Below are 9,221 nucleotides of genomic sequence, written 5' to 3'. Positions count from 1 at the left end.
GTGCGTGCCCGGGAGGGTGTGCGCGCGGGGGGCGCGCGTGCCTGCCGGTGGCCCCCGCGGCCCCGGCGCGTCTGAGCGTGCGAGCCCGGCGGGGAGCACGTGGCCGTGCTCGCGGGCCCCCGCGGCTCCGTGGCGGCCCAGACTCGCCGCCGAGCCCTGGGCGGCCGCTGCTGGGACTCTGGCCCCGCAGCCGCTCCGCTGAAGTAGTTCCGCGCAGTTTGCGCGCGCCGCGGGGGGCTGCGCCTCGAGGCCCGCGTCTCCCGCAGCACTACCGCTTCTGCCACGCGGGGCTTTGTGGCCGTCTCCCCCGAGCGGCCCTCCCCGGCGACGGCCAGCCCCGCACCCTCCCGGGCCGGGGCGCCGGAGGGAACTCTGGAGAGGGTGTGGCGGGGCCTCGGGCCCCCGCAGATGAAATAGGGCGTTTCCCCGGGGAAGTTGCTGTTCAGATCCAGGCGACCACATTCCTGCTTCCCAACCTCGTGTCGCGGCTCCTGCCTCCGCGAAATGAGTACTGCTCTTCCTAGGGAGGGCACGGTGGATGAAAAGCACGCTAACCTGTACCCTGCACTTAAGAAGTACCTGGGTCCGACTCGGTTCCCTCCCGGGTCTGAGGTTGAGAGGTGGGGAAAGATGGATCGGTACCCCTCGATTTCTGCCCTGCCCCAAGCGCGTGCTCTTGACACTGGGTTCTGGGCCCTGTACCCCAGGTACTGACAAGGAGCCATGGGGGAATGTCTGAAGATTAAAGGAAGCCCCAAGGGTGGGGGGAGGTGGAGGAAGAGGAACAGGACCAGTAGGTGATGCTAACTAAAAGGTGGGGGTGGGGGCTAGGGATAGCGTTCCAGGGAACTGATAACAGCAAGCCCAGGCTCTGCTGGACAGGCAAACTTCAAGTAGGTTCTTATCAGGACTGGCTCTTGGGAGAAGGGCAAAGCTGGAGACCCGCTGAAGCTACCCAAGAGCGGGAAGCAGGAAGTCCTGGGATCTGAAGGGAGAGACTAAAAGAGGGAGGCTACGTGACCAAGATAAGCTTGATCAGCACTAGATGTCCTCCAGACAGGCACACCCAGAAGGGCCAGCTACACTGTTCAGCAAGGGTCAGCAGCCTCCCAGTCCTGGGCCACTTACTCCTTCTTAGGAGTGAAGGATGAAGAGGAGGGAGGTTGGAGTCCCAGGGATAAAGGGGCCAGAGATAGCCAAGGAATGTGCATGTTAAGGCATGGCCCTGGGCCAGCAGCCTTGGCCTCTAGGGTCGGCTTGGCATGCTTCCAGCATTCTGCCCCTGGTGCATTTAAAAAAAAAAAAATCCCTTTGGAGGGGGAGGCAGGGAACCACTGAAGGGCTGCAGCTCAGTTCCTGCCTAGCAAGCAGGAGGTCTTGGGTTAGATTCCCCAACCACTGGGTAAATACACAAAGAACAAGTAAAAGAATAATCTCCCTGAAAACTCCATCAAGAGAGGATAGGTGCAACTTACAGGTCATAAAAAGGAGACTGACTATTGTTTATGGAGACGTAAAGCAAACCGTTACAGCACCTCAGTGTAGATATTCCTGGCCTCGTAAAACCATGTAGGTGAAGGTTTTCTGGGGTTTTCAGCATCCCTGTGCAGCCCAACCGCCAGGCCAGGTAATCACTCCATTTCAACTTTGGCCAGCCAAGGTTAGTTTTGTGTCTTCATGAACTCTGCCTGGAGTCATGTGGTACATCTGGCGGGAACTCTTTCCTCCCTGTGGCAGAGATAAGACCCATGGGCTTGTGGTAGGCAAGCATTGCCAGTGAGTTGCACACCGAGGCCCTGGCTGGCACTTCTTACTCGGATATTCTCCACTCTGTTGCCTACATCCGAGTTCACACTCCTTTGCTTAATTGTGTAGAAACCCACTGCAAACACACCATCATTTATCCATGGGACATTTTCCCCGAGGATGTCTTTTTTTGTGCATTTGTCATACATTACCTTTTCTTTCCTTTGTTTATTTATTTGTTTGTTTGTTTCTGAGACAAAGTTTCTCTGTAGCACTGGACCAGCCTGGGCTCGATTTGTAGACTAGGCTGGCCTCGAACTCACAGAGATCTGCCTGCCTCTGCCTGTGGGATTAAAGGCATGTGCCACCCTACCGGACTCTGTGTTGCCTTTTCAAATGAGTTTGTTTCTAGGAAATTACTAAGAGAAAGCAGATTCTTACTTGACTATTGTTTCAGGAATTCTGATTTTATTCAGTTGTGGGAAATGAAACTCTGTCAGCAGTGTCTTTCTGTTTCCAGGGACACCCTATGCCTAGATTTTTGAGTTTATGCTCCCTAGCAGGATGACTCTAGCATCTCCATGGTCAGGAATTTCAACTAGAGCCGGGTGGCCTTCGGACTTTCCTCCCAGCATTTCAAGTGGGGGGTGACAGCCCTCCCTTGTCTGCTGGTTCCTACCTTGAACTTTTGCTCGAGAAAGAAGGGACTGTAAGACTGATCAACTTTAACCCCTGCACCCAGAACAGTGTATCTCTGAATCAGAAGGTAGTCTGGGCTATACAGGAGTTCCAAGCCAGCTGGGGCTGCATAGACCCTGTCTCAAAAAAATAAAGGGAAGGAGGGAAGGAGGACATTGGTATGTGCCAGAGGAAGGGTCTGGAAAGTTGTCCTTGTAGCTTGCTTGCTTGCTCTTGCCTTAAAATTTGCTACTGTATCCGCAAACTGGGTTAGCCTGAATGTTCACTGAGACTGGAACTTTGAACCTGAAAAACACCCAGTGAAGACAATGTAAACAAATGAGAGAGGCAAACTTTTCTCCAAGAACTTCAAGGCTTGTCCCAGGCCCTACTAAATCACCCTAAAGGTCTGAGTCTCTACCAGCAGTCTAGGCTGAGGTTTACAGTGAACTTTCCTATGCTCAAGGAAACAACCACCAACAGATGGTTCTTAGGAAGAACTTTTATTGTTTTGGTTTGTTTGTTTGTTTTCAAGACAGGGTTTCTCTGTATAGCCTCGGCTGTCCTGGACTTACTTTGTAGACCCAGCTGGCCTCGAACTCAGCAATTCTGCCTGCCTCTGCCTCCCTGAGTACTGGGATTGCAGGCTTGTGCCACTGGTACCTGGCTAGGAAGAACTACTTTTTATTTGAGATTATTTTCTTGACATGGTTAGCTCATTTCAGCATCCCTTCCTTGTTGTTTTGTCTTTGTTTGGCTGGGGGAGGGTATTACTCCTTTTTTTCAGAATGGGTCTCTTGTAGCCCAGGTTGGCCTTGAACTCATGGATCTCCTAACACCATTTCTCAACTGCTGGTATCACAGACGTGCCCTTCTCCTGCTTATCCTGCCTTCAGTGGACTAATGGCGATAGAATATGGTAGCATATTCCTTCAAATGCATTCAGGTGGACACCAGTCCTAATGCTAGGTTCCTTTTGTAAGTCTCCCTGGTGTCTTAGGGTACCGAGATCTCAATGTCTTTAATGAACCTTTCAGGGCTAGGGTGATTGAAGGGAAAAGGAGGGAAAAAACAGTATCGACAGGTGACTGGAAAAGCCAGCCAAGAAAGGCAGAGACTTAGGAAGGTTACAATTCCAATCATAATGGCTAACAATGAATGCCCTGCTTTGTACAGAATGTTCCTTTAGGGGGTTAGAGAAAATCATTTCTTGGAGGAACCAGCCACCTGGAGTGTCTCAGGAACTGAGCAGAACAGAACTGGATTCCCTTAAGGACCCAGGGCACGTGATGCTATCGCTGGCCACATCTAAAGCATCATGCTGGAGGCAGGACCAGCTTCTAAAGCAGAAGCCCAGAGCCAGAGGCAGGGGGAGCGTCCCTGACTCCCTGCACTGAAGCTTACCCACATTCTGCAGTGTCACCCGTGTGCGTGTTGTCAGACAGGACCTTTCATTGATCTGCGGCTCGCACAGCAGGAAAAGCCACAAGTCAAAACTGTGCTGGTGCCGAGAAGCGCAAGCATGTGACATAGTCAGGTACCCACTTCAAACAAACAAACAAACAACGAAATCTGCTGGGCTGCATGCCACATCACTTACTAAAAGTAAACTATACCAGACCGGGTACGGTGACGGCGTATGACTTTAATCCCAGCACTCAGGCGGCAGAGCGAGGTGGATCTTGGTGAGTTTGAGGTTAACCTGGTCTACATAGCGAGTTCCAGGAAAGCCAGAACTATTGTAGAGAGACTCTGCATCAAAACAAAACAAAGGGATAAAAAAACGAGACTACAATTGAGAAAATATAGATAAGAGTCTCGTGGTTGTAGAGAAAGACGTTTTAGAAAATGACACTTGAAAACTAAAGGCTCAGGGCTGAAGCCCTGGGTTCCGTCCCCAACATAGCATACACCTGGCATAGCAGCACACACCTGGAACCCCAATACTCAAGAGGTGGGAGGAAGGTGATTAGAAGTTTGAGGTCAGACTCAGCCACGTAATGAATTCTAAGCCAGCCTATGCTACGTGAGACCCTGTCTCTAAACAAACAAAATTAAGTTGTCTTTTCTTTGAAAACTGCCGTTAAGAAAGTGGAAAGAAGACAGAGAGTGCAGTTCAGTTGGTAGAGTGCTTGCTTGCCTAGCACGTAAGAGGTCCTGGATTCAATCTCCTGTCCTACATAGATTTGACATGATGGCTTAGACGTATAAACTCACCACTAGGGAGATGAGGCAGGAGGATAAAAAAAAAAATTAAAAGTCCTCTTCAACTATACAGTGAGTTCAAAGCCAGCCTGTGCTATATGAGACCCTATATTAAACAAACAACTGTGCGCCCACACACAAAAGAAAGAGAAGGACCTGAAAAATAAGTCAAAGACTAGGGGCAAATGTTTCCAGAATCCATGGATGATAAAGGATTTGTATCCTAGTGAGACGATGAGCAGAAGACGCAGACAGACATTTCACCAGGAGGTTCAGAGATGGCACAGCGAACATGTCCGACATCAGTGTTCAGCAGGGAACCCACACAGAAAACCACAGCAATAAACTCCTGAGCCTCAGAGTGACTTCAGTCAAAAAACCTGACAATGCCAAGTGCAGGGGAGGATGTGGCACCACCCTCCTCCATTCCCAGTGGGAGTGCAATATGGTACATTTCCTCTGGAAAAAACAGATTGCCGGTTTCTTACCGAGTTAAACATACACTTGCCGTGCGAGCCAGCAAGCCCACTCCGAGGGATTTACCAAGAGACAGGGAGGCATATGTTCACACAAAACAATATCCTTAGATACTTAAAGCTGCTTTTTTTCATTGGCACCGAAATCTGGCAGCCATCCAAATGCCCTGAACCGGCTCATCGTTAACGCCTTGTGGCACATCCACAGTGTGGAATACTACTCAGCAGTTAAAAGGACAAACTATCGCCCTGGCAATGGTATAGATAACAAATGCCTTATTCTACGTGAGAGAAGCCAGTCTCCAAAGATGAGTTACTCTCGTGGTTCCACTTCAGATTTTTCTGAAAGCTGGGCGTGGTGGCCCACACCTGTGAGTCCAGCACTCAGGGAGGCTGAGGCAGGAGAATCGCTGTGAATTGTGAACTGGAGGCCAGCCCGGTCTACAGAGTGAGTCCGAGACAGCCACAGCCTCACAGAGAAACGGTGTCTCAAAAAACAAACAAAGATTCAGGGATCAGATTAAAGCCAATTGATCTTCTTTTGAGGTGCCTTCTCTTTGAGTACTGACTGGCTGAGGAAAAGAAGCCCTGGAGGACCTTGAAGTGACATGGGTGAACAGTACTCACAGTTTAAAGGGCAGAGAGTCCCATGGCCATAGACCTCAGTGGGAAGGACAATCCCTATGTGCCTCAGAGATGAACAGCAAGAAACATTTGGTTGTTTGCTTTCTGCCTCCTGGAGCTGCTTAAACAGCAGTTGGGCATCCTGATTTCTGTCACTGACGGGCACTGCCTCGAGCAGGACGCTCCTAGGACTTCTCCTGGCACTTAGATTAAGATCCAGAATCTTGCTTGTGGTACACCAGGCTCCTTCTCTTCCTGCTCATACATCTTCAGCCCCCCAGCTTACCGAGTTAAACATATACTTGCCATGTGAGCCAGCAAGCCCAGGTTCTCTGCCAAGCACAGGCCTCCTAAGGTCTTTCTGCCTGTTCACTCTTGGATCTCTCTACAATTCCGGCCTACCCAGCATCCTGGTACCTGCTCATTCCCTCTTCAAAAATCCTTAAATATCTTACATGGCATGAGCTTAAGTCACCAACACCCTTCAAACTGCTATATTTTCCCTTAGATTACTAAGCCTGAACCTGTACCCAACAACTTATACCAGAATTAATGTCTGTCTGCTTGCCTGCTGAAGATTGACTAGAACTTAATTTTTACGGGAACAGTAGTTCTCCTTCCTTCAGTTAATATCTGTAGCGTCTAAACTAGAGTGGAAAGGGTTCCCATGCATAGTAATCAGTCATAATCGAAGGCAAGATGTTTACATCTATTCCTCTCTTAAAGCCTCAAATGACCCAGGGAGTTAGCAACCACCATTACTGAGCCATAGAGATAGATGGTTCGGCAGGCAAAAGCATTTGCCTTGCAAGTCTGTGGGTCTGAGGTAGATCCCCAAAACCCACATAAACCCCAGACATTGTGGCTCCCTTCTCCACAACTCCATAACTCAGATTTGGAGCTAGGAGGTAGAGATAAAAGATTCAGCTGGAAGTCCTCTCACATGCTGTGTAGCAGCAGAAATAACAAGAGACCCTGCCTTAAAAACGATGTGGATGAGAGGACGGGATCCTGAAAAAGTATCCTCTGACTTAAACTGGTTTGTAATGAGTGTATCTGTGCTCTCTAACTCCCGTAAGCCCTCCCTGTCTCTGTCTCTCTCTCCTTTTTCTCAGACTCTTCCTCTCCTCTGCCTTTCCCTCTCCTTCCCTTCTTATATACAATAAAATTTAAAAGAAAATAAGAATTGCTGCCATTTCTTTAGATAGTTGAGCAAACTGATTTGCTTGAAGTCAGACTCTGAATTCCATGTGGCCCCTGATCCCGCCGGCTCTGCTGTCATTGTCTTTACGTTTGCTTCCTCAGGAACATCACAAAGAACCAGCTTGTTCTGAAGGGTCCCTGAGAAATGCAAGCGCATGCCAAAGTCCTGTAGCTCCTTTCTGACAGAGGAGTCTGTACATGTGTTTACGTGTCTGTCATTTCTCCATCCCTTGCTGTGCCACTTAGGTTGATCCCTAAGCCACACAGATCTCAGCAGTCCCTTTCAGGGCGAAACCACAAATAATATCAGGACTGGAAAAGATGGCTCAGCTGTTAAAGGTATGCATCAAATCTGTGCAGTGGTGGCGCACACCTTTAATCCCAGCGCATGGGAGGCAGAGGTGGGTGGATCCCTGAGTTCAAGCCCAGCCTCATCTACAGAGTGAGTTCCAAGGCAACAAGGACTACACAGAGAAACCCTATCTCAAAAAACAAACAAGAACATCAAAAAAGCAAGCAGTGGTGGTGCTTGAGAGGCAGAGGCTAACAGATTTCTGTGAGTTCGAGGCCAGCCTGGTCTACAGCGCTAGTTCCAGGACAACCAGGACAACCCTGTCTCGGAAAACCAAATTAAAAAAAAAAATGAGTAAGCATTGTTCTTGCAGAAGACCAATATCCACATACAGGTACATACACATTACATAATTTAAAATAACTCTTATATACAGACATGTTTTCTGATCCAGGTAAAGCTAGGTTTTGAGCCTATGCTGAGCAGCCACCTATGCTGGGCACCATGGAAGGAACAGGAGACTTAGTGCTACTTGGTTTGTGCATGTGCTGTGCAGAAGGACTGCAAACCTCAGCAGCTACTTCCCCACTTGCTACTTGATTTCCCCTACCTTGAATCAGAGTCATCACACCTTGAGGACAAAAGAGTTAAGACATTTCAGTTAGTTCAGGGACTGTGCTCACTCCGCTTTGATCCTCACATTCACCATACTATGTGAACTCCCAGTGTACCCTTCTTCAGGTTGAAGGCAGCTGGCTCTAGCAGGGTATATGACTTAAGCAAGGAAATTCCCACTGACCTGAGTTTATAGCCAGGCTGACAACATCCTGCTTTCTGGTTGCTGGCTCTTTCTACCAGAACAGAATGGAAACCCTATAAAGCAAACACCCACCCATTCACTAGTGAATCGTTGGGCCAGTGAGATGGCAAGATGTCTGAGCAAGTAAAGGTCCTTTCTATGCAAGTCTGGTGAAGTCTCAGTCCCTGAAGCCAGCCTGAGATGGAAAATGGGAACTGACTCCCAAGCTTTGCTGTCTTCCACATGTGTACTGTATAAGCAGTAATAAAACATAAAAACTAAAACTAGAGCCCGTTTCAAGAAAACAAAACCAAAAAAAGAAAGAGAGGAAAGGTGAGGGAGAGATTGAGGAGAAAGACAAGGAAGAGGAGAAGGAAGGAAGAGGAGGAGGAGAAGGAAGATAATGCAGAGGATAAAAGGAAGAGGAGGAGGGGGAGGACTGCACAGAAGAGGAGGAAACATCTGGACACACTCAGAGATCTCAAAAGTCTACCCATGAGGGAGTAGCCTTGTGAGGGCATTTCTATCAAGAGACAGCCATCTACAAGCTAGAGAAAGAGGCCCATGACAGACCGCATCCGCCAAACACCTTCAATCTAAACATCCCACTGTGAGGACATCCATTTCTGTTCCTTAAATGTTTGGTCTGTGGTGTTTTGCTACAGTAATTCTAGCAAACCAACATATATGTCCTGAGTATGTGGGAACAGATAACCCTGGGATTAATAATCCTCACAGATGACGGGGTTTGCTCAGGCAGGGGCTAAGCACATGAAGTTTTGTTTCATTTTAGCAGATTGTGTGTGTGTGTGTGTGTGTGTGTGTGTGTGTGTGTGTGTGTGTGTAGTCCAAGCTGGGGCTCCCACTCCCTTTTAAAAATTAGCTGTGTCTGTGTTAGGTGTCTGTGGGTACAGGATTGTTCGAGGAGGTCACGGGACAACTTGCAGGAATCCATTCTCTCCTGCCTTCTGGTTCTGAGGAAGGACCTCACACTCTTTTGGGTTTGTCAGCAAGTGTCTTTACCCACTGAGCTCTCTTGCTGGTCCCTGGGTTTAAAAATCTTGTCTTTTATCTTTGTGTATGTGTACCTGAGCCTAAGTGAATGCATGTACGCGCGTGCGTGTGCGGGAACCCTCCGATGTCAGAAGAGGGCTTCCTACCCCCTGGCGCTGGAGCCACCTGAGGTGGGTCCTAGGAT

The sequence above is a fragment of the Psammomys obesus genome, unplaced genomic scaffold (genome assembly GCF_907164565.1).
Source record: "Psammomys obesus unplaced genomic scaffold, mPsaObe1.curated_primary_1811, whole genome shotgun sequence".
Classification (NCBI taxonomy): Eukaryota; Metazoa; Chordata; class Mammalia; order Rodentia; family Muridae; genus Psammomys; species Psammomys obesus.
This window is presented reverse-complemented; position numbering follows the sequence as displayed.